At 44.0% G+C, this 27,607-nt stretch overlaps 1 long non-coding RNA gene across 7 annotated transcripts in view; it reads right to left on the minus strand.

Moving 5' to 3' along the window:
- The window catches only part of LOC122222187, a 65,590-nt gene that overhangs the window by 5,918 nt on the left and 32,065 nt on the right, over window positions 1-27,607 (minus strand). For 2 of the 7 annotated variants that reach the window (XR_006203643.1, XR_006203639.1), the window contains exons 3-8: window positions 19,722-19,827; window positions 18,688-18,749; window positions 14,507-14,611; window positions 13,703-13,775; window positions 10,769-10,947; window positions 7,021-7,104 (exon numbers count right to left, since the gene is read on the minus strand). This is a non-coding gene — a long non-coding RNA (uncharacterized LOC122222187). Of the gene's footprint in view, window positions 1-7,020; window positions 7,105-10,768; window positions 10,948-13,698; window positions 13,776-14,506; window positions 14,612-18,687; window positions 18,750-19,721; window positions 19,828-27,607 lie in introns of all 7 variants that reach the window. The other 5 variants (XR_006203644.1, XR_006203642.1, XR_006203641.1 and 2 more) reach the window with 5 other exon arrangements.

The raw sequence follows: 27,607 nt of genomic DNA on the forward strand, positions 1-27,607 counted from the left end.
CAAAAAATTTAAGTTTTTATTTATTTGTAATCTCTACACCCTATGTGGGGCTCAAACCCACGAACCCAAGTTCATCCTCCAACTGAGGACGCTCCTCCAGCTGAGCCAGCCAGGCACCCCATAGCGAAACCAAATTTGATACTAGCTTCCAAAGCTAGTTTTTTAATATAGACTTAACTTAGACTATTAAAATGGTACTAAATTTGAATCTAAGAGTCTCAGGTGCTATCTTTGTCTTGTGGCTTACTGTGTGATCACAAGTCAAATGATCTCTTTATATTCCAATTTTCTTTCAGAAATTGGACTAAATGTAGGAAAAATTCTACTGGCCAGAAACGCTGATCTTTTTTCTTTGACCCTGGAAATTTCCAAGGAACTCCAGTTAGCACTTCCTCAAATCAGATTTGAGTTGAGAGGGCTCCCTAAGTGAAACAGAGCAAATGGAGCAATATTTAATGCTAAACCACAGAGCCAAGGGAGGACAACTTTTGCCAATAGGGCAAAACAGAAATGATGTGGCATACCCAAAGAAGGTTGGGTTAGAGCCAGGGAGGAAAGGTAAGTGACTGCCACACTGTTCTCTCCTGCCACATGGCACGCTCATCACCCAGGGCTTTGGTAGGATCAGGGCTGGAATGGCACAGGCTTGCATCCAGTACCTGTTCCAGAAATAGGCTCTGGATGTAGGGACAGCAAGTAAACAAACATCCCACCAGCTGTTGCTGAGGTGTGCCTCTCCCAGGCAGGCCTGCCCACCAGGACTGTTGCTGGAAAAGGGAAAACGCCCTGGGGCCACTCCCTGGCCCTGCCTTGGAATGGCTCCCCAAGATTAAGAAAAGCTCCAGCCACATGAAACAGGCAATATTTTCCTGAAAATTCCAAACCATCCCAGCCAGCTTTGTCCCTACTTGAGTTATAAGATTCAAGACAGGACACTGCCATAGCAATCTTAGGTCTGTGGGAGAGTTGTTTACTTGAACCCAGAAGTGGGTTATCTCAGGCACGGATTCATTCACCTAGCCAATACTTGTTGAGACCCTGCACTGTGCACGGTGGTGAATAAAGCGAAACCACATCTTCCCACACAATGATGGAAGGAGAGAGATGGCCTAGCTAATTAGTGCTGTCATCACTGGTGCTGCGGAGTCAAGACGTAAGCACAGGGATCTTTAGAGCATGGGGAAGAAGATAGGAGAACCCTAGGCCAGTCAGGGTGGGAAGTAGGAGAGAGGCTATGTTAGGGAAGCCGAGTCCAGAAAAATGAGTAGCAGTCAGACCATGAAAATAGAGGGAGAAGAACATGGGGACAGAGAAAAGTCCCAGAAGAGGAAAACAGCATGTACATCGGCCTAAAGGCAAAAGAAAGTTTGGAGACTAGAAAGTAGTTCAGTGTAGCTGGAGCATGAAGGACAAAGGAAGAAACATCCAAAGGTGAGGTTGGGAAATTAATAAACAAGGCCAGGTATCAAGGGCTTCCTAAGCCATGTTAAGGAGCTTGGGTTTTATTGTGGGGACAAGGAGATAATGGGTCATTTTAAGAGGGGTAGTGACAGGATCAGATTTGCATCTAGAAAGATGCAAGCTATGGTTGCCATGGGTATGACATGATTATACTGATTAGGGGAGCACAGATTCACACTTGGCAATGATATGTCTATATGAAATAATGCAATTGATGGCTTGTGGTCTTATTTTTATTTTCTAGCTTGATTTCTTTGAAGCTATTGTTTCACGATTACAGAACAAATAGAATCATGTTTGGCAGACCTCAGAGGTGGCCATATCAACCTAACACGTCCCACCCTTTCATCTTAAAGTATGATGGGGACATGCCTCTCTTGGGATGTCGGGTCAGCACTCCCTCCCCTTGAACCTGGGTATGACTATGTAAGTGCCTTGCTAATCGAGTACAGCACAAATAATGTGACTTCTGAGGCTAGGTCATGAAAGCACTCCTCTCTCTCTCTCTCTCAACATGTTCCTTGGTAGTTCTGAGCCAACATAGAAGATGTTTGGCAACCTTGAGGACACCATACTATAGAAACGCCATGGAGAGACAGAGGGGCTGGCTCTCAGCAGTTTAGCCCCCAGCATGAATCTTCCCACCCAGGCATCAGACATGTGAGAGATTCAGATGATTTCAGACCCCAGCCTTCAAGCTACCCCAGTTGACACCAGGTGGAACAGAGACAAGCTGTCCCTGAGAAGCCCTGCAGATTTATGAACAAAATAAATGCCGTGGTTTAAGCCATTGGGTTTGGAGCTGGTTTGTTACACGACAATAGGTAACTGGCACACCATGACCTATGTTTCGGATTTTATGTAGCTAATTTCAGGTATTTTATTTTCCAGTCCCTTTTAGTTTCTAATGGTTACAGAATTTTAATACTTAATTCTGGATGCAGTATGGAGAGGAGCAAAATTGGATGCAGGGGCCAGCTGTGAGGTGACTGCGGTTGTCTAAGAAAGAGATGACTGACCTGAGGACTTTCATCTCCACTTAGGGTAGAGAATCCTGCAAGAAAATGCCACTCCCCTGCCCGGGGATGAGAAATAGCCGAATTATCTACAAAACCGTAGCTTTTCTTGAGTCTGCAGGAAGCTGAGGTCACAAGACAATGAAATAAAGCCTCTTCAAGGAGAGAGAGACACGCGTGAACAGTCTCAACTTTAGCAGAGCACGGAAGAAAGAGGTGGCCATCATACAAGTGGGTAAGAAGAAATCAACAAAAACTTTAACAAAAGCTAAAAGGCTACACATGGGCTAGTGTGTCCGTTTAGAATAGCTGGAGACTATTCCAGACACAGGAGAGTTTGTACTCACAGTGTTTTTCCAGAGGCCTCCCCGGAGGTTCAGAGAAAAACTGGGAGCTGGGCAGGAAATGGGAGAGGGCTTTCCTCCGTGGTGGTGCAAGCATGCGGAAGTTGATTAAGGCAGCTGCTTGGCAAAGGCAAAAAGCCTCAGCTGCTTCCAGAATCCCTCTCTTAAGCAAAAGCCTTAAGCTGCTAAGGAAGGGGCAACAGATTCTTGCTTTAGGGGGAGTAATGAAAGCAAAACTCACCTGCTTTGGGGTGAGGAGTAAAAACATTTGTCCTTCTTTGCCACAGGCAAAGATCCACTGCTCTGGTGAGGAAGAATGGAAGCAAAATCCCTCTATCCCAAAGGGAGAAGCGGGCAACTATGGGGCTGGGGATTCAAGCAAGGGTCTGTTCCGTTGGGGGAGCGGGCAAGAAACTGGCCACAAAAACCAACTGCAGATAGTAAGGCAGAATTTGGCTTTCTGAGGGAACAGGGGCAGAAATAACGAGAAAGCCTCACTCCTGACCTTGGGATGTGCCTGAGACTAAAGCTGAACCAGGATAACAGAGACACACGCCCTCAACCCACCCCCACTGCGTGTCTTGCCCCTCCAGGAGCCTGGCTCCACATGACAAGCAAGAGCACTCCACTGCTGGTGTAGGGCAGGCATGCAGGGATGGTTGAGGTCCGTGGAGCAGGAACCCAGAAAAATCCTCTGACACACCAGTCCACACTCTAAGCAGCCCACTACTAGAGGGATTCAAAGCCTGTGATGCACTAAGGTAATGGTGGGAACAACATAGCCCAAACCCTGCCTGACCCTGACCTAAACAGACTCAACCCCTCAGACCAACAGAAGAGGCATGGCCACTTCCAGACATAAATACCATTTACCTCAGTCTCTACTGTTTACATGCGATAGGCATTCAATAAACATTTATGACGCATATGAAAAAGAAGAAAAAAACACAACAATCCATCGTCAAAAGTTACAGAAATCAGGGCACCTGGGTGGCTCAGTCGGTTAAGCGCCCGACTCTTGATTTTGGCTCAGGCCATGATCTCATGGTTCATGAGTTTGAGCCCCACGTGGGGCTCTGCGCTGGCCGTGCAGAGCCTGCTTGGGATTCTCTCTCTCTCCCTCTGTCTCTGCCCCTCCCCTGCTTGCTCTTTCTCTTTCTCTCTCTCAAAAAAACAAAACAAAACAAAACAAAAAAACCTTACAGAAATCAACAGAACCAGATTCACAGATGACACAGATTTTGGAGTTACCAGATAGGGACTTTAAAATAATAATAATAATATGTGAAAAGGTCTAGTGGGAAAGGGTGGGCAACTTGCATGAACATTTAGGGAGTCTTGGCAGAGACACAGAAACTATGAGAAAGTCCAATGCAAATGCTAGAAATAGGCACTCCTGGATGGCTCAGTCAGTATAGCATCCTACTCTTGATCCTAGGGTCGTGAGTTCAAGTTCTGTGTTGGGCACGGAGCCTACTTAAAAAAAAATGCTAGAAATAAAAAACGTGATATCAGAGATGAATTCCTTCAACAAGTTTTTCCATAGTAGGTACAGCTGAGGGGAGAAAAAAAACCAATGAACTTGAGAGAGGTCAGTAGAAACCATCCAAGCTGAAACACAAAGAGGGGCAAAAAGGAGTGGGAGTGAAAAAAGAAAACCAAGCTTCTAAGATCTGTGGGAAAATATCAATCAGTCTGATATACATGTAATTTTAGTCCCAGAAAGAGCGAATGGCGCGGAAGAAATATTTGACGAGATAATGGTAATGCGAACGAGGATGTGGCTCTGAGCCTAGAGAGAAGTGGATAAAGGAAGCATTTGGAGGGGAAGAACCACTGGAACTCAGTATCCTAGTGGAATGAAGTGTGAGAGGGTAGGAGTGGAGCCTGACACCTGGGTTTGGCACGAGGGAGTGGGGGGTGGCTAGCAAGTGGTGTTGTTGTGCTCCTTGGATGCACCACACTGCCTCCTATAGGCTGGACTGGAGCGACAGGTGGGTGGGTCTCTGCTCCTTGAGGCCCCACCCTCCAGCTGGAGGCCATCTTAAGCGGTGGTACTTCCCACCATGAGTCAATGTGTGGCTGAGATATACTCATCTCCTGGCATTCTCCCCACCTCTTTTTCCCAAGTGCTACAGGTCACAGATTGTTCGGAAGTAAAGTTTTTCTCTTCCCAAACAGACAGACTCTTTGCTCCCTTCATGCTGACCTGATCCACTTTAAAAAATCAATTATTTTGCAGATAAGCAGGGAGGGAGGAGGCAGAGATAGGTAAGAGGGATGGTACCTATGTGGGCATGCATGTGTGCACAGGTAAGGAGATGGGTTACTGAGAGTTTATCATCATTTTATTTTTTTCCTTTATTGTATTGTATTTATTATTACTATTTTTTAAATAGGCTCCATGCCCAACATGAGGCTTGAACTCATGACCCTGAGATCAAGAGTTGCACGCTCTATCTACTGAGCCAGACAGGCACCCTGAGTTTTGAGCATTTTAAAGAATAGAACCAGGGAGCCTGGGTGGCTCCATCAGTTGAGCATCTGACTCTTGATTTTGGCTCAGGTTGTGATCCCAGGGTTGTGGGATCAAGCCCCACATTGGGCTCCACACTGAGCGTAGAGCCTGCTTGCAATTCTCTTCCTCTCTCTCTCCCCCTCTCACATGCCCTTTCTCTCTCTAAAATAAATAAATAAATAAATAAATAAATAAATAAATAAATAAATAAATAAATAAATAAAGGACCACTTTTGGTTTTTTATCTTATGTCCTTTTTGGATGAAATTATCTATTATTTTGAGAGAGGGAGAGAGAGAGAATGAGTGGGAGAGGGGAAGAGAGAGAGGGAGACACAGAATCTGAAGCAGGCTCCAGGCTCTGAGCTGTCAGCACAGAGCCGGATGCGGGGCTTGAACTCATGAACCACAAGATCACGACCTGAGCCAAAGTCAGCTGCTTAACCGACTGAGCTACCCAGGTGCCCCTGGATGAGATTATCAATTGGTATCTCAGCAGAATGCCAAGGTGCAGCATAGCCTTCAGCAGAGCATCTGGTCAACTAAATCATGAGATCTGGGAGACAGGATGGAAGGTGTAGGTTGGATTAGAGTACAGTAGTGTAAATTCTTAGTTGTTTGAAAAACCATATAAAAATTGTACTCATTGACTAATAAACTGATACGATGCTCATATCTTGTTTGTTTCCTTTTCTTCTTCTTCTCCCCCTTTTCCCTTACCCCCTCCTCCCCCTCCTCCCCTCCTCCTCCTCCTTCTTCTTCTTCCTCCTCACTCTGCTGAGCTGAACATTTTTATTAATGATTTGGATAAGTGCATAGAAGACACCCTTACCAAAAGTGAGAGGATAGGTAATTGACTGACCAACAGAATCAGACTCTAAATTTTTGTAGACTGAAATGATGGGACAAAGTATGAAATCTAATAAGGATAAATATGAAGCCCTTCGTTTAGGATTTAAAAAGTAACTACACAATTAGAGGACACAAAAAGAACTGTGTATTAGTTTGTTCTAGTAACAGAAGACAGACTCAATCTAGATTAAACCATAAAGGGACATTGATTGATAAGGACAGAAGTAGAGCTGGCCTCAAGGTCATCTGGATCCAAATACTCAAGTAATACCTTCAATCTCTTCTTTCTTTCACTCTTAATTTCTCTATTTCTTTGTGTGTAGGTATAGCAGATATAGAGCTGGGAGTTCTTTACATCATCCCAGCTTAGCAAATCCAGCCCTTCCAACTCCATATAATAAATCCCAGGGAAGGATTCTGATTGGCCTGGCCTGAGTCACATGCTAATCATCAAACCAATTGCTGTGACCAGGGAAAGGACTGGCTTTCATTGGCTGAGCCTAGGTCATGGGCCAAAACCTATGGCTAGAGGCACAGGGTACCGTGGTTGCCAATCCCACCAGAACCATTTGAAAATGGGAAGTGAGAGAGAGTTGCTGTTACCTGAAGAAAAGCAAAAGGGATGCTGAGAAACCAAAACAACAGATGTTCAATGTCTTTACTGTTCAGTTGAGTCAGTAGTGTTGTGTACCTGCCAAAGTTTATAATTCTAGGAATCAATAGTGGAAATGTACTTAGGGCTATAATAGTATAAAAATAAATTCGGCACTGGACATACGACTCTGAAGTATCATTTGGGCACTATGAAAGAGGAACACTGACAAACTCACAGTGCTGCCTGGAGTAGGGGTCCAGGGTAAGGAGGCCCAGAAGATCATCTCATTTGAAGAAAGGTCAAGGCAATAAAATTTGGCCTGGAAAGAGAAGATATGATAAACATGGTTGGCCTTAAAATATTTGGAGGAGTCTTGAGCAGAAAAATCAAACACTGACATACAAAGAACAAACTAGGACCACTGGGGGTAAGTTTCAGGGAGAGCAATCACAATTCAGTGTAAGGTAAACTTTCTAATAGCTGTCCAATAATATATGTTCAATCAGGCATCAGAGATATTGAAAAGGGATTCCTTTATTTCATAGAAAGTTGGATCAGGTGACCCCTAAGGTCCTTTCCAGTTATGAAAGTCTATGGTTGTCCATCAGAGACCTACAGGTGCTTGCTGCTAATAAGTCAGCCCTGGACTCCGCAAAATCTTGGAGGAGGAGCTGTTGAGCTCTTTAGATGATAATGACCTCCTTACATGATAATGACCTCTTCCAACAAACATCTGATCACTTACCAACAATCAGTCAGAGGCAGAGCTCTCCAACAATTCTTATCTTAGCCCAGCCATGTGGGACAGACTTTTTGGCAGGGAAGATCACAGAAAGACAGCCCTTGTGCTTTTTTATGTCTTCTGAACACATACCATCAGACAAGGTCTTGGATGTAGACAGTTTATTTTAGGGGGTAGGCAAGAATAATGGAGCAAAGAGAATGAGATGGTGAAGGGTCTAGTGAGTGGTTCCTTGTGGGTAGTTAGGGCTCAGTCCCTCTGGGATCACTCTGAGGCGCATAAAAGATCACAGCTCAGAATTTCTCCCACTGAGCGATGGGGAAATATGGCTATAATTCCACCAGTCCCCATCCCTCAGTGGTTGAGGTTTGTCTTTTGGAAGTGTTAATCTCCTACTACTTCTAGGCTGCCCTGCAGAGGCTGAGAAAAGCCTCCCACAGAGAAGGAGAAGGATGGTCTATTAGGATTCCTGGACCCAATTCCAATGGGGGTGGGTCGGGTTCTCACACACACAGCACCAAGCAATTCTCATACATCAGCAGGGTGTCCAAGAATTCAACTCAATTCGGACACTATCTTCCTGGAGATGGCATCAGATTCACAAGTTAAGGGTTCAGTCCCACAAAATTGCCTCCCACTCCCTATTTCAGATGCCAGTCCTCAGGCTGTTATTTGTTCTTCTGACCAACTGGCTACAGATTGGAGGTTTCAACTACCTCTTCCTTAGGTTCAATTAATTTACTAGGGTGGCTCACAGAACTCAGGGAAATACTTAACATTTATTTATCAGTTTATTAAAGGATGTGATAGTCAACAGTCAGATGAAGAGATACATAAGGTGAGGTATGAGGAAAGGGCACGAAGCTTCCATGCCCTCTCCAAGCACACCATTCTCCATAATCTTCATGTGTTCACCAATTCCAAAGCTCTCCCAACTCAGTCCTTTTGGGTTATTATGGAGGTTTCATTGCATAGTCATGATTGACTGAGTCATTGGCCATTGGCTGATTCAGTCTACAGTCTCCCCTCCCCAGAGGTTGGGGTGGAGGTGGGAGTAGGACTGAAAGTTCCAATACTCTAATCACAAAGTTGTTCCTCCTGGAAACCAGCCACTGCCTTTGGGTGGAGTCTATAAGTCAACTTCAGTAATTACAAGACACCCCTTTCACCTTTATGGCTGTGAAGTATTTTCAGGAACTGTGGATGAAGACCAAATATATCTGAGAAAGATACTTTGGTCATCTGAATGACTAAATATACATTTCTTACAAATCATTATATCATAAATGGGAAACCGTGAACATGTCCTGGAACTGTCCATCACAGCAGCAGTTGGACATAGAGGTGGGCTGAAGGGATGTGGGGTAGGGCATCAACAACATCTGCCACAGTCCCTTTCCCATTCAGTCTGGGACCTATCTTCCAGGGACCGCATGGGACCTTTGATTTTCACATTCTAGCTTCTGTGGCCCAAGGAGTTCTCCAAGTTGGCTAATTCAGCATAGCCTTATCTGATGTCCACCCACAGCTATGTTGAGCTGAAGTCTCCCTTCTGGGCCAAGTTTCCTCACTGGGCTGTCTGCTCTGAGGCTACCAAGGCACTAGGCTCTCTAGGCTGCCACCTGTTCTAGTCTACACGCACATGTGAGCCTGGAACATGGTGACATTAGGGATACTGGTTGTACTGTTCATTCTACAATGGTCAAGGACAGAACTGGTTGGAGGCTGGATGGGCTCCAAGTTTCCTCTGCTTATGGGCTATTATTTCTTAAGAAGAAAAGGCTAAGAATGACTGAGAATTCAAAGACCCTGAGAGACCTCACTCAAAGCCTTAGAGACACTTCTAAGATAGGAAATTAATAACCTAATGTTGGAGGCAAAATTCCTGGCCAGCCCTGGAGGACCAATCCTAGTTGGTCTGTGACTCCAGTTACTGCTCCTCTGGCCTCCTGGGTGAGCACTCCAAACACTCCCCTCCCCTATTCCTCTCACCCTCTTACCCCTGCATTCCTGACCGGTACTCAGTCTTTCCAGTCACCCCTTCTCTCCTCCTTCATATTAGTTAACTGCCCCCCGCCCAGGGGCTCCGTCACCTCTGATGGTCATACTCAAACTCCCTAATTTTGCCTCATTTCTTACCATCCTACTCAGTTCTCTAATACCCATTCCACCACCTGGGAGAAAGGAGGTTGAGCTGTAGGTATTTATGGCGAGTTTGGGGTGAAATGGAACCAAGGGCCTCCCTAAGGCAAGGAGGGACTGGGTGTGGGTGTGTGCTTGGCGGGGGGTGGGGGGGGGGGTTCAACTTCACCATTGTTAGCTTAGGGCAACGCAAATTGATGGCAAATGTGACCCAGCCAGAGAAAGAGCCCAGCCAGCAAATCACCTGAGATCCCACCTGAGACCTTGGGGAGGTGAGACAAATACTGGATCTGAGCCTGGCTCAGGACAAGGCACTTTACTGGGATGGGAGCGAGGCAGTGTGGGCCAACTCCTGTCACACTTGTCCCCTTTCCCCTCTCTGCCTCCCTCAGGCCATCTCCATTACTCTTCAGTGGGGGCTTCTCTCACCCTTGTTGTCATGAGTCTGCTGTGCCTCTCTTTGTCTCTTTTCTTGTTTCTGTCTCAGACTCTGCTGTGCTTTGTTCATCATCCCTCAGTCCTGCATCACTGAGACCCTGTCACCATCTCACTTTTTTGCCTCTTCACATTCTCTGGGTCCCTAAATATGCCTTATTTCTCTTTGTCTCTGTCGGTGTGTGTGCCTCTGACTTGATCTGTTTTTCTATATCTGTCTGTCCATATTCCCAGAAGACCTATAACTCCAGAACAGCTGGCTGGAGTGGCTTTTCTGAGAACGGAGCCTGGGACAGCCACCCAACATGCTGAGTAGAGGTGGCTAAGGACATTTCCAGCCCAGGAGTCGTCATGGTAACAGCCAGGGCGGGCCAGGCAGGGGACGTGCAGAACCACGTGGGCTTGACCTTTCTGTGGTGTCACGTTTGAGCGGGAGCTGGGGAAAAACAGCAACAACTGCTTCCCTCTGGCCCAGTCCTGGGGCTTCCAGGCTGGGCTGAAAGGAGAGAGGGAGAGAGGAAGAGAGAACTGGGACAGCTGGCAACAGAGCGCGTGGACAGACGCGTTAGCCAGAGCCATCCACAGAATCCGCTGGAGAGCGGGGCGAGCACAGGCACGCACACACAGCTCCGGGTCGTCACCGAGACTCCCATTGTGAACTGACCTGTGGAGGGCACCAGACATCACTGCTGCAGGCTCAGCTCGCGCTTCTCCAGCCTCCGCTCTGGGTAGGTGGTTAGTAAAGGTCAGTCCCCCACACTCAGAGCTCCCCTCCACACTCCTTCAGATCAAATGTCACTTTTTCCATATTGCAAAAGCCTCTGTTGCTCTAAAGAAAATATGCTAAAAGAAAAAGGAACCAAATGATTCTTTCAAAAATAGAAATATTATAAATGCAAAAGTCCAAAGAAAGATACTCAAAATAAAAGGCAATCCTCCCTCTACTTCCCCCAGCTCTGAAGTTCCCTCCACAGTCGCTTCCCATGCCTGTCAAGTCAGGGGGGAGAGACGAGGCTGGGTCCCAGATCCACTTCTCTGACAAGGGCACAAGAAGGGAAGCCAGATATTTTGTTTCCCATGTGTGAAGGAGGCTTGGACTCACAGCCCTCCTCCCTGTCCAGATATACCCGTTCCACTCCTTACACCTTTCTCCTACAGGGCAGACATACAGGCACCGGGAAGAGGTGTCCACAGGTGTCCTGTTGACCTTGTGACCCCTTAAGGGAGAGACAAGGGGTACAGGGCAGCCTCAGGTTAGCTCCGTAGAGAACACAGCTCACCTGTGGATCTCATTTCCAAACTTTTGAGCCATGGCCATGCAAGAGATCTCAAGCCTTTTGGGAAACACTGCCTTGGAAAACAAGACCACCAGCTCAGAATGAAAACGAAGCTTGTCATGAACTGAAAAATCTACATGCAGGAAAGTCATGAAGTGTGCACTCACCAGCCAAGAGGTGGCTGACTTAACACAGCAGCATTCCAGGCTCCTTTTATTCATCAGTCAGCCCAAAATACCCTTGGAGAACTTCATCATGTCACTCAGATAAGGAAAGGGGAAGTCTTTTGATTCTTGGCAGGAGAGGGGACGGCCATAACCCAGCGGTCATAAGCTACCACGCTTTGGGGTGCCTGAGTGGCTCAGTCGATTGAGCGTCTGACTCTTGATCTCAGCTTAGGTCTTGATCTCAGAGTTGTGAGTTCAAGCCCTTCATTGAGCTCTGTGCTGGGCATGAAGCCTACTTAAAAAAAAGTTAGCATGCTTGCAAAAGGCTATTTGAAATGAGTCCTGATTGTATATATTTGAAAGTGGTCACAATGTTACTGAAGATTCAGCATTTTTGAGGCTAACCTTTCTTTCTCTGACTCATAGGTTTACATGTTTGGGAAGTGGTTGACATAACCTCCCAGTTCTGCCCCTACAGAATCATCACTGAATACTTCTATCCCTTACCTGGGGACAGAGTAGGTTTTGGGGACCTTCAGGTACCTGTGACTCTTGAAGAAGTTGGCAGAGGACAGGAAGGAAAAGGGTGACCGCCGCCCCACATGAGGCCCAGGCTCCAGCCTAGCAACAGGCACCCCTCTCCCCTGGCTGCAGTTGCGTCCCTGTGTGAGCATGGGGCCTTTTCCTTCTGCCTAATCCCCTTCCCTCTAGCTCTGGCTTTTCTCCGTCAGCCCCTCAACTCACCCCTGATCCCTCTCCTGCTCAGCACCTGGGGCTGGGACAGCTCCCCACGGATTCTGATAGTCTGGGAGCATCTGTGCACCTGAAAGTGGTGTAAACTGGGGAATGTGAGTCAGACTGGCAATTGCTCCCACCAGGCCAGTGACCCCTAGAATCCATCCCTCCTCTCTCCACTCAAGCTATGCACCAGGTCTGCCTCACCATCTGGATCTGAATGCTCACTGCACTAGGACAGGCCATCTGCTATTTCATGCCCATGCCTTCGCTGGCTCTGTTCCCTTTGCCAAAAAGCTCTTTTCTGGTGAATCTGTGTTCTGCTTCAAGACATGACTCGATTGCCACTATACAAGCAGAGCTATCCTCAATCTACCCAGGCTACTCTGTTTCCCTTAGAATTTGTTCTTACCACTATCATAGCAGTCATATCTCTCCACATCTGCCCCCTCTCTGGAGAGTATGCTGTCTGGAAGAGACTGGGTCATATGGATCTGTGGGTCTCCAGAACTTGGCTCAGTGTTGCTCACTCAGTATTTGTTATTGCTGTTGGTCCTCACCCAGAGTGGAGCCTTGGTCTAGGGTATGGGCCAGAGAAGGTCTCAGAAGCCTCCCCAGAAGCAATGGTATATCTGCATGGCAATGAATAGTGGGTGGCATGTATCATGCTGCCCCTACCTTGAGGGACCACAGTCCCATCCTGATGCAGGTCCTGTTGTGCCAGGCTGGTTGCAAAACAGGATACTTCTCACCTCTGACAAAAGCACAGCTTTGGCCCACTGGCGCCTCATGGGATAGAGAAGCAACACCTGGCCGGCATCTGGATGCTTCCTCCCCAGCTTTGGGCAGCTGAATCCTACAGTTATTCCCTCATTATTTGGCTTTACTGACTCCCCCTTGCTGCACTAAACAGAGCCCTGGAGAGTGGGCTCAGAGTGGGAAGAGAAGGCTGGAGGCATCCTTCGTGTCCTCCTCCCTCTCCCTCCTCCTGGCTGGCTGCAGCTGTGCTGTGTGATGGGGAGCTGAGCACAGTCTTAATTACCGCTCAGCCCTGCTCATTAGTGCCTCTGGAAGCCAGAGAAGCCCCGAGTTAGGACGTTGTGATCACAGTGGAGGCCAGGACCTCAGATTTCCCGGGTGATCACAAGTCCCATTTCTCAGGGATTGGGTCTGTGTAACTGGGGATCCCTTTTTGGGCCTCCAGAGGGAGACGCCCCTCTCTGGGATGGGAAATGGGCTGGAGATGGAGAGAAGAGAGGGAAAGCTAGGCCCCCACATGGGTTCTCGCTCGTGTGTGCACAGCATCATGGAGACAACATATGGTGGAATGTGTGAAACTCCAGTGCAATCAGAGAAAAATGAATACATGATTAAATAAACCAAATGTGCTCAAATTCAGCACATTGATGACTTACCCACCTTCTGGGGGACTTAAGCAGGGGGCATTGTTCAGCCACTCTGTTTTTCTTTTCTTTTCTTTTTTTTTCTTTTTCTGCAGTGAAATGGAAAAAAGAACTGGAAAGTGCTGAATACTGAACAAAAGGGAACTGAGGGAAGGAGAGGAGGGGTGGACCCTGGAAATTATAAATGAATAGGCCTGCTACAATATCTGGGACAAGTCCTTCACAATACCAACTTGTAAACACCCTAGAAGATCGTATGAGAGAATACGCATGAAAGCACTTTTTGAACCGTAAAAGGCTTTAGAAATATAAGGTATTATTAGGTGATACTTCTGCTCAGTGCAGGCTATAAAATAGATGCTTCGGGGAGGCTGGAGATTTATGATAATGACTCATCACCCACAAAGTACTCGTACAATTTAGGCTGCATCATTTAATTAGTCATTGCCTCTCATATACACTACTGTGGAAGCCTTCTAAAGGGCCTCCCTACCTCCACCTTCTCGCTAGTTGCATATATCTTATATGCCACCACCAGCTTAACTTTCCTGAGGTGGAGCTCGGGTCAAATACTTGCAATGCTCCTCTTACCCACTTCATAGAGCCTGGGGACCTTGTCTTAGCAGTCAAGATCCTCCATACTCTGGTCCCACACGACTCTCCCAGCCTGATTCCCCTCCTTCCATCCTGGCAGATACAGACTTAGGGAGATCAAGTCACTTATCCAACACCACACAGACACTAAGCGGCAGATCCCAAGATCAAGCCATCAAACCCCAGACATTTGACTGCAAAACCATCGCTCTTTCTAGCCCCTCACCTTTTCCCTTTGATGGATACAGATGAATGAAGATCTTCCCACACACAGCTTTTTCTCTTCTTTGGAAACAATTTCCCCAGGACAAATTCCCAGGAGTTGGGATTACTAAGTCAAAAGACATTAATATTTTGGGGCGTCTGGATGGCTCAGTCAGCTAAACATCTGACTTCAGCTCAGGTCGTGATCTCAGAGTCCGTGGGTTCAAGTCCCACATGGGGCTCTGTGGTGACAGCTCAGAGCCTGGAGCCTGCTTCAGATTCTGTGTCTCCCTCTCTCTCTGTTTCTCCCTCTCTCTCAAAAATAAATAAACATTAAAAAAATAAATAAAATAGGGGCACCTGGGTGGCTCGGTCAGTTAAGCTTCCGAGCCCAGGTCATGATCTCACGGTCCGTTGAGTTCGAGCCCCGAGTCGGGCTATGTGCTGACAGCTCGGAGCCTGGAGCCTGTTTCGGATTCTGTGTCTCCCTCTCTCTCTGACCCTCCCCTGTTCATGCTCTGCCTCTCTGTCTCAAAAATAAATAAACGTTAGAAAAAATTAAAAAAAAAAATAAAATAAAAAACATGTTAGAGATAACAATACTTTAAAAAAAGACATCAATATTTTTATGGCTGCATGAATTGACATATCTCTGGCCAAAGGGCTGAGCTGATTTATATTTTAGCCAGTGATAAATACATACAGCTTTTACCAGACCCTACTTGCCACTGGGGGTAACCTTTGAATGACTTGCATATTAAATAAGGTATTTCTTTGTTTTAGTTTGAGTGTCTTTGACTATTGAGGTAGCATATTTTCCAGTGATTCTGTTTCCTATTTGTACTTTACCTTATGCAGAGTGTGTGTTCATATCTGTGGCTTATATAATTATTAAAGTCTTTGTGTTTCCCAAACTGCAGCTGGGGGTGGGGGTGGGGGTGGGGAAAGAAGAAGAAGAAGAAGAAGAAGAAGAAGAAGAAGAAGAAGAGGAAAAGGCAGTCTTTAAGAGCAGATATGGTGGACTCTGTGACAAAAGAGCAGAGATCCCTAACTATAAAGGCAGGTAAATAAATTGTACATTGAATAAATCTGTAAAACAAAATTGAGGTCAAATGATTTGAAATACAGTCTGCAATTAAAGGGAGCATTTTGGAGAAGGCATTTCCTGGACTCAGTCAATACTTTTCCTGACCCTACCAGTGTGTCCTAACACTAACATTCACTACTTAATGTCCGAGTCATTTTGGTGACTACATATTTGTCCTGAAACAGCGATGCTTTATTTTTTTATGGTGTATTAAAGAGTACTTTATTTTCTGGGGCACCTGGGTGGCTCAGTTGGTTGAGCATCTGACTTTGGATCAGGTCATGATCTCACCATTCAAGGATTTGAGCCCCGTGTGGGGTTCTGTGCTGACAGCTCAGAGCCTGGATCCTGCTTCAGATTCTGTCTCCCTCTCTCTGCCCCTCCCCACACTCACACACTGTCTCTCCCTGTCTCTCTCAAAAATAAATAAACATTAAAAAAAAAAAGACTACTTTATTTTCTGACTAGGTAATGTATACACATGGTACAAAGGTCAAAAGATATAAAAAGATATGGAGTGAAAACAACATCTCCCTCTTCTCCTGCCTTCTAATCATCACGTTTCTTCCCCTGGGGATAGATGCTGTTTCCAACTCCTTGTGTATCCTTTAGGGACATTCTATGCATATATGAGCCTGTATGTGTATATTCTTAATAGAAATGATAGCATACGATACAGCACACAATATGTGCTGATCTGTGTTTTACTGTTTTGAGAACATTCCATATCAGTAGATAGAAAGTTTAAATACATTTTTAAAACTGGAATGTCAAGTGGGTGTGCTCTACTCTAAGAAAACCCAATAAACAAAAAATCTACATATGTAAGGCAAAATTTCAGGAAGTATTTACTTCACAAAAGAAGCTTCTATTTGCATAGAAATCCTCTGTTAGGCCAACCTCACATATTTCAGTTATGATTCATTTCATCGATAATATGTTTATGTATTTACACAGACACAGTCTATGAAAAACAAAGGCCATTTAACTTGGAAATTACTTACTAAGCAAATAAATTGTTAAAGATTATACTTTGGTCAAAATGATATCTCCTGCCCCGTCAGAAAGTGCGATTATATGTTTGAAAAAGTTGATTCTATGTAATTCTTGTATTAAAAAATTCACAAATGCAATAATTCTAAGTGTAATAATTCTACCTGTTCAGTTTGCAATTTGTTCGACAAACATCAACAGCATGACATGTAAAAGAAAAGGCTTTCAGTGTTAGCTGATGTGAGATGTGCAGTCCGGGGTCAACAGGGCCTCTCGGTGGCATCCAGCTCACCCAGGTCCTGCGTCCTAACATGGCACAAGACTGGACTTTTGTCCTGGATCACGTCAGATGGTTGGGGCATGCCCTACCAATATCCCCAACGTCTTCCAATCACCAACCACAGGGCTGGTGTCTATGGGTTTACTGAAAACTGTCCTGTGTTTTCAGCCCATGCCAGCTTTAGGGGTTTAAGTCTTAGGTGTTTACTACCTGTGTGTAAAGCAGCTTTTCTTGTTCGCTCTGACATTACTTTGGAGGAGCCAAACTGGCACTGTTTGTGGAATGAGCCATTGCCCACCCTGTCTGTGCTTGGAATGATCTTTTAAACTTTGATCTTATGTCTCCTTAGCATTGACTTTTTCCGACTTAGGGTCCCAGCTTTTCTTTTTTAAAAAATTTTCTTTATTTAAAAAAATTTTTTTTAAACACTTATTCATTTTTGAGAGTGAGAGAGAGCACGAGCAGGGGAGGGGCAGAGAGAGAGGGAGACACAGAACCCAAAGCAGGTTCCAGGCTCTGAGCTGTCAGCACAGGGCCCGATGCGGGGCTCCAATTCATGGAGTATGAGATCATGACCTGAGCTAAAGTCAGATGCTTAACCGACTGAGCCACCCAGGCACCCCATGGGTCCTAGCTCTTCTAATGCCCACTTTCTAATTGTATAGTTAGAATGTATCCTAAAGGTAACTTTATTCCCTCATGTGTTCATTCATGTGGTATTCACTCTCTTCTCCAAATCTTTGCTCAAATGTTACTCCCTCAATGTGGCCTACCCTAATTACTCCATTGAAAATTAAAACACCCTCTCCTCCTGTAATCCCTTATTCTCCTTACCGTGCTCTCTTTTCCCATATTACTTAGCACCGACTAACATAACATATGCTTTTCTTATTTACTACGTATGTTTTTTATTGTACATCTTCTTCCCCTAGGATATAAGCTCCATTTTGTCTGTTGAATTGCTAAGGTGTCCCAAGAATCTAGAACGGTGCCTGGAGCACAGTAGGCCTTCCATAAATACAGTATGTGTTGAAAGAATAAATGACATGAACTTCTGCCAGGAATGACCTCCATAGGGCCTAAGCACGTTGAGGCCTCCAAGGGTAAACCTGCTGTGAGCCCTACCCTCAAAGGGCCCATAGGCTAGCCTCAGTGTTGGGGACATGGAATTAATAACTACAGTACAAGATAGAAACTGCAGTACAGAAAAAGAGCCATGCAGTTAGAGGAGGAAGAAGGGGAGGCTTCAGTGGTGGAAGAGCCAAGGGAAGGCATGAGCAGAGGAGTCAGAGAGACTGGATTTGAATGCTGAATCTGCCCTGCGTGAGTGGGGTTGGCTTGTTATAAGCTCTGTACCCACAAGCTGGGGGTAAAAATATTTATCTTAGTGTGATTGTGAGGGGCAAATAAGATAAGTCCTGTGGTGGATAGCCCCTGGTACAAAGTTCATGATGAACTCAGATCAATCCCCTGCTTCCTCTGGAGTGTCCACCAATGGGAAAGCATAAATTATGACCTGTAATGGTATTTTGTAAGTCATTTAGATGATAGTTACCAGCACTGTGTAACAGCAGAGACAACAGTTTGCGACCGATGTCAAGTAAAAACAAACACACAAACAAAAAACAGACTACAAAATTGTCCATGATTACAACTGGGTACAAATAATTCAAAATTTACACAAAAATGAAGTCCATTCTTGGGCTAGTCAGGTGTGAATGAGAATTAATGTACTTAAGTATGCTTCTCTGAGTTTCATAATTCCACTTTTTTGTCACCATTTAATTTTGATACGGTTTCAAACTTACAGAAAAGTTGCATGGTATAAGTAATTTCCAAATACCTTTAATCCAGATGCACCATTTGCACGTGCGCTCTCTCTCTCTGCATATGTATACGCGTTACCTAAGAATAAAGACATTCTCTCACATGACCACAGGATAGATTTCTTACTGTTTTTACAAACAAAAGGGCAGAGAGACTGTACCTTCCTGAGATCCTGGGCCACATTCTCACTAGGCTCAGGATACAAGACTCTTCTCCGTAGTCTTCGGGCCTCTCACATCGGAAAACACCAGCCAGCTACCCAGTGGCAGAGCCCCCTTCACATGGCTGGCAAAGCAAGTGGTGCATTGTGCCCCCCCCCCCAACCCTCAGGTCATGTCGGGGAGGGGCTGAGATGGTATCACCCTGAGGAGCCTCATGTTTGGGGACTAAAATCCTGATGGTGTAAGGCCACAGGGGTTTTTATGACCCCGGAAGTGTGTCCACTGAGCTGAGCTTCCCTGGGGGAACAAATGCACTCTCAAAGGAAAGACGCTGAGCTGCCCACCGGCTCCCCACTTGGAGTCTGCTGAAAATATTTCTCCAAACCATTGAGTTCTGAGGACCAACCTACAAGTACTGGAGCCAGAAACGGTTAAACAAATCTGCCCTTGGAATTCCTAGGCATAGAGCCACGGAAATACAAGGACTGTTTAAGTGGATGCTTTGTTTGGAGGAATGAAGTCTATGCTGAGGGCCCTGGGCAGTGACTAGCGCAGCGGCCAGCTGGGAGGGTGGAAGAGATTTCTCATGAGCTCGTGGACAAGGTCTGCACACATATCATCCGTTCATAAACTCCTCTGCCAGCACCAGGGTAACAGTCCTTTCCTCTCTTCCCCTGATGCCTTTGAGTTACTAGACTCAGGGGGGTTCCTCTCTCCATATCTGTAGCCTCCACCTCATGCCCAGTCAGGACAAGTGCAGGCAGAACAGATCGCACACGCCGCAGCCCATGGGAAGGAATTTAGGACCATTCCAGACCACACAACTGGTCTGGTTCTGGCCTTGACACCCAGGTCAGTACTCAAACTCCTGGGTTAACAGTGGCCTTACCCTTGCTGTTCTTTCCTTCACCCTCAGGGGCCCCTTCCTCCCTGGCTCTGTTACTTGTTAACTTTGTGATTTGGAGAAATTGGCCTCTCTGGGTGTGTTTCCTCACCTGTAAATGAGATAATGGCATTTACCTTAGAGGGTGTGGTGGTAAGGGAGAAAACAGACCGTGGATATAAAAGTACACAATGAATCTGAGCAAGCGTCGGTAATAGCTGAAGCTCACCCATGAGAACAGCTAGAACTTGACCTTTCTTAATTTGTATCCCCGAAGTGCCCTGTGCTGAGGGTTGCAAGCTGCTCGGTCAGGATAAATGGCTGAGGCTGATAACTATCGAAAAGGTTATTGCCCATTTTCACCTATCAACTTGATAATATTAACTTCTAGACCACAGGGAGCAGAATCCTCTCATATACTAGTAGTAGGAGAATAAATGGACACAATCTTGTTACCTGGAAACAATTAGAAATATTCAGCACATTCTCTTTAATTAAGCAATTCTCCCCATAGGAGTCTACCAGAAATATTCACAAATATGCACAAGGTCACATGACAAAGGCACTCATTGTAGCATTATTTGTAATAGAAAAGTATACAGAGACCATCTGAATGCCCCCAATTAGGAAACTGGTTAAAGAAATCATGGAGGGGGCGCCTGGGTGGCTCAGTCGGTTAAGCGGCCGACTTCGGCTCAGGTCATGATCTCACGGTCCGTGAGTTCGAGCCCTGTGTCGGGCTCTGTGCTGACCGCTCAGAGCCTGGAGCCTGTTTCAGATTCTGTGTCTCCCTCTCTCTCTGACCCTCCCCCGTTCATGCTTTGTCTCTCTCTGTCTCAAAAATAAATAAACGTTAAAAAAAAATTAAAAAAAAAAAAAAGAAAAGAAATCATGGAGTTGTAATGCTGCCACGCTATCAGGCACCATGCAGCTGTTGAAAATAAGGACAGATCCCAAAGCAACCCACAGATTCAAGGCAATCCCTATCAAAATTCCAATGGCATTTTTCACAGAAATAGAAAAAATAATCCTAAAATCTGTGTAGAGCCATAAAAGACCCCAAATAGCCAAAGAAATCTTGAGAAAGAAGAATAAAAAGCTGGAAGCATCACACTTCTGATTTTAAACTATATTACAAAGTCATAGTAATCAAAACAGTATGATATTGACATAAAAACAGACACAGATCAGTGGAACAGAATAGAGAGTCCACAAATAAACCCATGCACATGAAGTTAATTAATTTATGACAAAGGAGCCAAGGATATACAATGGGGAAAGGGTAGTTTCTTCAATAAATGGTTCTGGGAAAACTGGACAGCTACATGCAAAAGAATGAAATTGGACCACTATCTTACACCATACACAAAAATCAACTCAAAATGGATTAAAGACTTGAATGTAAGACCTGAAGCCATAAAACTCCTGGAATAAAACATAGGCAGTAAGCTCCTTGACATCAGTCTTGGTCATGATTTTTTGAATATGACAGCAAAAGCAGAAGCAACAAAAGCAAAAATAAACACGTGGGGCTACATCACACTAAAAGGCTTCTGTACAGCAAAGGAAACCATCCACAAAATGAAAGGGCAACCCAGGTGATGAGAGAAAATATTTGCAAGTCATGTAACTGACAAGGGATTAACATCCAAAATATATAAAGAAATACAATTTAATAGCAAATAACAAACAAATATCATAAGATGGGCAGAGGAACTAAATAGACATTTTTCCAAAGAAGGCATACAAATGTCCAACAGGTACGTGAAAAGTGAGCACCCCACAGGTGCTCGCTATCACTAATCATCAGAAAAACGCAAATCAAAACCACAATAAGATACCTTACACCTGTCAGACTGGCTGTCATTCAAAAGACAAGAGACAACAAGTGTGGGAGGGACGTAGAAAAGGGAACCCTTGTACACTGTTGACAGGAATGTAAATTGGTCCAGCCACTGTACCAGTACCAGGAAAACAGTACGGAGGTTCCTGAAAAAATTAAAAAATAGAACTACCATATGATCCAGAAATTCCATTTCTGGGTATATATCCAAAGGAAACAAAATCGCTATCTCAAAAGGATATCTGCACCCCCATTTTCATTGCAATGTCATTTACAACAGCCAAGACAAGGAAACTAAATGTCCATCAACAGATGAATGGATAAAAAACTGTGAGATATATATATATATATATATATATATATATATATATACACAATGGAATATTATTCAGCCACAAAGAAGGAAGGAATTCCTGGCATTTGCAACAACATGAATGGATCTTGAGGGCATTAAGCTTAGTGAAATAAGAGAGAAAGAGAAAGACAAATATTGTATTATCTCACTTATATTTGAAATCTAAAAAAACAAACTCACAAAAATAGAGAAGGGATTGGTGGTTGCCAGAGCCAGTGGGTAAGAGAGTGGGGGAAATGGGGAAAGGGAATCAAAAGGTACAAACATCCAGTTTGTACCCAGCATGGTGGGTATAGTTAACAATAGCGTGTTGTATATTTGAAAGTTGTTAAGAGAGTAGATCTTAAAAGTTCTCATCATGGGGCGCCTGGGTGGCTCAGTCTGTTAAGCATCCAACTTCGGCTTAGGTCACAATCTCATGGCTTGTGGATTCTAGCCCTGTGTCAGGCTCTGTGCTAAGAGCTCAGAGCCTAGAGCCTGCTTCAGATTCTTGTCTCTCTCTCTCTCTGCCCCTCCCTCACTTGTTCTCTCTCTTTCACTCTCTCTCAAAAATAAAATAGGCATTTTAAAAAACTAAAAAAAATAGTTGTACCAATCTAATTCTTTCTACAGATCCACAGTATAAAGCAAAACTGAAAAATATGTTTTAACCCATTAGGGAGAAAGAGTCTATGACTTAAACTCATAACCCTGCTTATGTCTAATTCCCTAACCTTAGGAAATCTGTTCGTTGCATCCCACCCAATAATGGTGATAGAAATAGCTAGAGGTACTTCGATCAATTCATATTTATCAGAGCACTAAATACATCAAAATGCTAAGTGTGTTAATGTTTTACAGTGATGAAAAAAATGACAGATCATTATGTATTGACACAGAAAGATTTTATGCTTTTAAGCAAAAACTGCAAGTTGCAGATTTTCAGCGATCTAAAAGTGCCTAGCATATAGGAGGTAATCAACGAATACTTGTTGAATTGAAAGAAAATGATCCCAGTCTGCTGAAAAGAAAAAAACTGACCACCCCAACCCACACTCGTAAACAAGTCCATATATTTTCATGTGCCTAAATAAAGTTCCGGAAGGACAGCAGCCACAGTCAGCTGTGTTTATCCCTGGGTACAAGCAGCTTTAACTTTGCCTGGCTCTGGTCTCCAGAGCCCACATCCCTTGAGGTGAGGTTGCAGTGGGCAACCCACATAGACACCAGGCAGCTCACTAGAGATGCCTTTGTAGGGGGTCTTCAGTTCTGCTCTCTCAGTGGGAAAGAACAGGAAAGCCCAACCTACTCCCAACCACTATTCGAGGTAACTACAGGGTCAGGGGGAAAAAAGCTAAGGGCAAATGCCATTATTCGGGATGCTGTTTTATTTATACCTAAGCAGGGACACTAGAGTATGAACCCCCAGAGGCCTGGGTCTTGGGTGGGCCAGACATTATGAGTGGGTGGCTTCTAAGATTTGATGAACCCCCAAATTAAAATTCATCAAAATTAAAACTTAAAAGATTAAAAACTTTTGTGCCTCAAAAGAACATTATCACGAAAGTAAGAAGACAACCTACAGAATAAGACAGAATATTTGCAAATCAGATGTCTGATAAAGGGGCTTATATTTAGGGTGTATAAAGAGCTCGTCCAACCCAACAATAAAACGGCAAATAATCCAACCAAAAAATGAGCAAAGGGTCTGAACAGACATTTCACCAAAGAAGATACACAAATGGTCCCGAGCCATCAGGGAAATACAACTCAAACCACAATGAGATACCACTTCACACTTAGTAGGAGGACTGTGACCAAAAAGACAGGTAACAAGTGTTTGGGACATGGAGAAATTGGAATCAACATATATTGCCCCTGGAAAATAGCTTGGTAGTTCCTTAAAACGTTGAACATCGAGTTACCTAGGTATATACCCCAGGGGAAAAATGAAACCATGTATCCACCCACACACAAAAACTTGCACACAAATGCTCATGGTAGCATTATTCATAATAACCCCAAAGTGGAAAGAACCTAAATACCCATCAGTTGATGAATGGATAAGTAAAAGTCCACACAATGGAATATTATTCAGCAATAGAAAGGACTTAACCACTGCTATATGTGACAACACGGATGAATCTTCAAAACATAATGCTAAGTCAGCCACTAAAGAGCATATGTTGTATGATTCCATTTACTGTATATGAAATTTCTGGAACAGGAAAATGTATGGAGACAGCAGAGCAGTGCTTGCTGCGGTCTGGGGAGGGAATGTGGGGGCAGGTGGGGAATGACTGCTAATTGATACAGTAGTATAATGACCGTGAAAATTGATGGGGGTGATGGTTGCAGAACTCTGTGAATATATTAAAACATTAATTTTTGCACTTTAAACAATTAGGCGAACTATAAAAAATTGTGCAAATGTCCACTTTTATAAATTATTAAATATGTTCTTAATTGGGAAACGATTTTATAAATACAGTTACATTATTGTTTTGTAGATAAAGCACTTTTTAAAAAAAGTCCACAGAGCATAACACAAAATGATACCATTATTCAATGCACTTCATACTGGTTAGGTCATTTGCTGAAATTATATCTGTATAGTGCATTGATCCTGCTTCAAAGGAAGGTATAGCAAGGATTTCCAGCATGATGAACAATGTGTGGACTGAAAAGCAGAAGAAAGTATGCATAGAATTGGGTAGGAAGTAAATATTATGCTTTCTTCAACATTCTATCCATAATTGTTGTTTTGAAATAAAAGAACATATTCTAAATATTAACACACACCAAGAAAAATGACATAATCAGTAAAACATGCAGAATACATTCTTAACACATTCACACACACACACACACACACACACACACACACACACTCTGGCGGTCCTGTCACATCTAGAAACAACCAGGCAACTGTCTGTGGGGAGGCTTCCCGGTATCCCCAAGGAAAGAAACATTTCCTGACTTGCCATCGCCACTGCGGGAACTAGTTACACTCCTAACCCAGGTACAGAGTGGGGAGGAGACCCTGTATTCGCCAGATTGCCTTTCTTTCTTCGGGGAGTGCTCTTGTGTTTTTCAGGCTAAGAGGCTGAGACTGGGGTAAGGGAGGCAGAGGACACTCAGGGGTGCGATAGAGGGTGCTAAAGAGCCGCCCTCAGCGAGCAGCACTGCCACCTTGTGGCCTAGGATGGTCCCACCTCTGGGTGAGGCCCCAGGAACCCCCAGTGGGGATGCTTCATACTAGGTAGAAGAAAACATTGGGTAATTCAGTAACATCTCTTCAAACATGATTTTTATCTTCTTAACATAAAGACAATTCATGCTTGCTTTATAAATTCCAGAAAGTTGAAATAAGAAAAAATAAAAACTACCTGTAAATCCAACCTGGAGAGAGAATCAAGGTTGAGTACTTGGATGTATATTTTTCCAGTCTTTTTTTTTTTTTAAACAAAAATTGGATTAGACAGTACATACCATTTTTCCTTTTTTTTTTTTAACTTTATTTATTTATTTTGAAAGAGAGAGAGCACGAGTGAGCAGGGGAGGGGCAGAGAGAGAGAGAGGAAGAGAGAGAGAATCCCAAGCAGGCTCCGCAATGTCAGCTCAGAGTCCCATTTTGGGGCTGGAACTCAGGAACTGGGAGATCATGACCTGAGCTGAAATCAAGTGTTGTTAGCTTACCTGACCCAGCTACCCAGGCACCCCCATACCATTTTTTCATAAGCTAAATATATTGTACCAATATCTTTCTACTTGTTAAACATGGTTCTGCAATTTTTTTTTTCTAATTAAGGAAAAAGAATGGGCTCCTATATACAAGTCATCCAGCCTCAAATATTGTCAACACATGGTTGATCTCACAACATTTTTGATGCCTGTGCTACATTCCTTTCTTTAGGTGACCGGGCCATAGTTTATCTAATCAACAATAAAGAGGTGAGCATTTAAATTATACAGTTTCTTCACCGATGTATTATTATACTGGCATGAACAACCCTGTTGCTGAATCTTTACAGGAGCCCATAGTTATTTTCTTGGGTAAATACCCAAGTTAAAGTTGTTATGAAGTTTGTAAGATTTCTCATATATTATCCAGACACTTTCCAGAAAAGCTGAATTAGGAGCCTTTTTTTTTTAAGTTTATTTATTTATTTTGAGAGAGGGAGAGAGAGAGCAAGGGAACGGGAGAGAGAGAGAGGGAGAGAGAGGATCCCAAGCAGGCTCCTCACTGTCAGCGCAGAGCCCAGTATGGGGCTTGAACTCACAAACTATGAGATCATGACCTGAGCTGAAATCAAGAGTCGGCTGCTTAACCTAATGAGCCACCCAGGTGCCCCTAGGAGCCTTTTTAAGTATATATAAAAAAAATTGAGGACCTTCTCCACATATAACAGTGAAGAGAAACTAGCAGAGAAAACTTAGAATAATAAAAATACTACAAATTCAGCAACATTTTAAAGGGAGTTTTAGTTTTATTAATCACAATTACACCTATATATTTTTCCTTCATATTTTTAATTTTCAAAAATCCAAAACCACCAAAAAGTTGAAATAGTACCATGAGCATCCCTAAACCTTCTATCAAGCATCAACAATTTTTAACATTTTACCACTTTGCTCTTTCTCGCTCTAGATGTATGAATGAATTTTCATGGAACCTTTCTTTAAGTTTTATTCACTAAATTATTTTATTTTATTTTATTTTAGAGAGAGAGCACACACAAGCAAGGGAGAGGGGCAGAGGGAGAGAGAGAATCTTAAACAGGCTCCACATTCAGCCCGGAGCGCCACACAGGGCTTGATCCCATGACTCTGGGGTCATGGCCTGAGCCGAAATCAAGTCAGATGCTCAACAAACTAAGCCACCCAGGCACCCCTAGAGCTTTATTTATTTAAGTAATCTCTGTACCCAAAGTGGGACTTGAACTCCCAGAGATCAAGAGTTGCATGGCCTACCCACTGAGCCAGACAGGCACCCCTTGCTGAACGTTTTGAAAGTAAATTGCAAACATCATGCCCCCTCCTCCCTAAATACATTAGCACGCATCTCCTAAAATAAGGGCATTCCCTTATATAATTACAGAACCATTATCATACCTAAGAAAACTAACAATAATTCCATGTCATCTAATATTAGTTTACATGAAAATTTCCCCTATTGTCCCCAATTATAGTTTTGAAGAAAATCGGATTCGATCAAAGCTCATGAATTGTTGCAACGTTTAATCCAGATTAGTCACTCCTTTCTTTTTTCCAAGACAGTGTCCTTTTGTAGGCCAGCTTTCTTACAGAATGTTTCACATTCTGGATTTAGTGGTTGTTTCCTCATTGAGTTGTTCAACTTGTTCCTCTGTCCCTTGTGTTTTCTGCAAATTGGAAGTTCGGTCCAGAGGCCTTCTATAAAAGAGGTGTGCCATACTTAATTATATGGTGTCCTGATTGTACACTGTTCTTCCCTCTGAGGTACATGGCTTATATAGTACTCAAGTATTTGTTAGATAAATGAATAATTTGCTTGCATCCTTGTGCAGTGATTTTTAAGAGGCATTATATGGATCACTGGTGATCTTGAAGATATTTTCTCTTTTTTTTTAAGTTTATTTATTTATTTGAAAGAGACAGAGACAGCATGAGTGGAGGAGGGGCAGAGAAAGGGAAAGAGAGAAAATCCCAAGCAGTCTCCATGCTGCCAGCACA

This window comes from Panthera leo, chromosome B3 (genome assembly GCF_018350215.1).
Source record: "Panthera leo isolate Ple1 chromosome B3, P.leo_Ple1_pat1.1, whole genome shotgun sequence".
NCBI classification, from domain to species: domain Eukaryota; kingdom Metazoa; phylum Chordata; class Mammalia; order Carnivora; family Felidae; genus Panthera; species Panthera leo.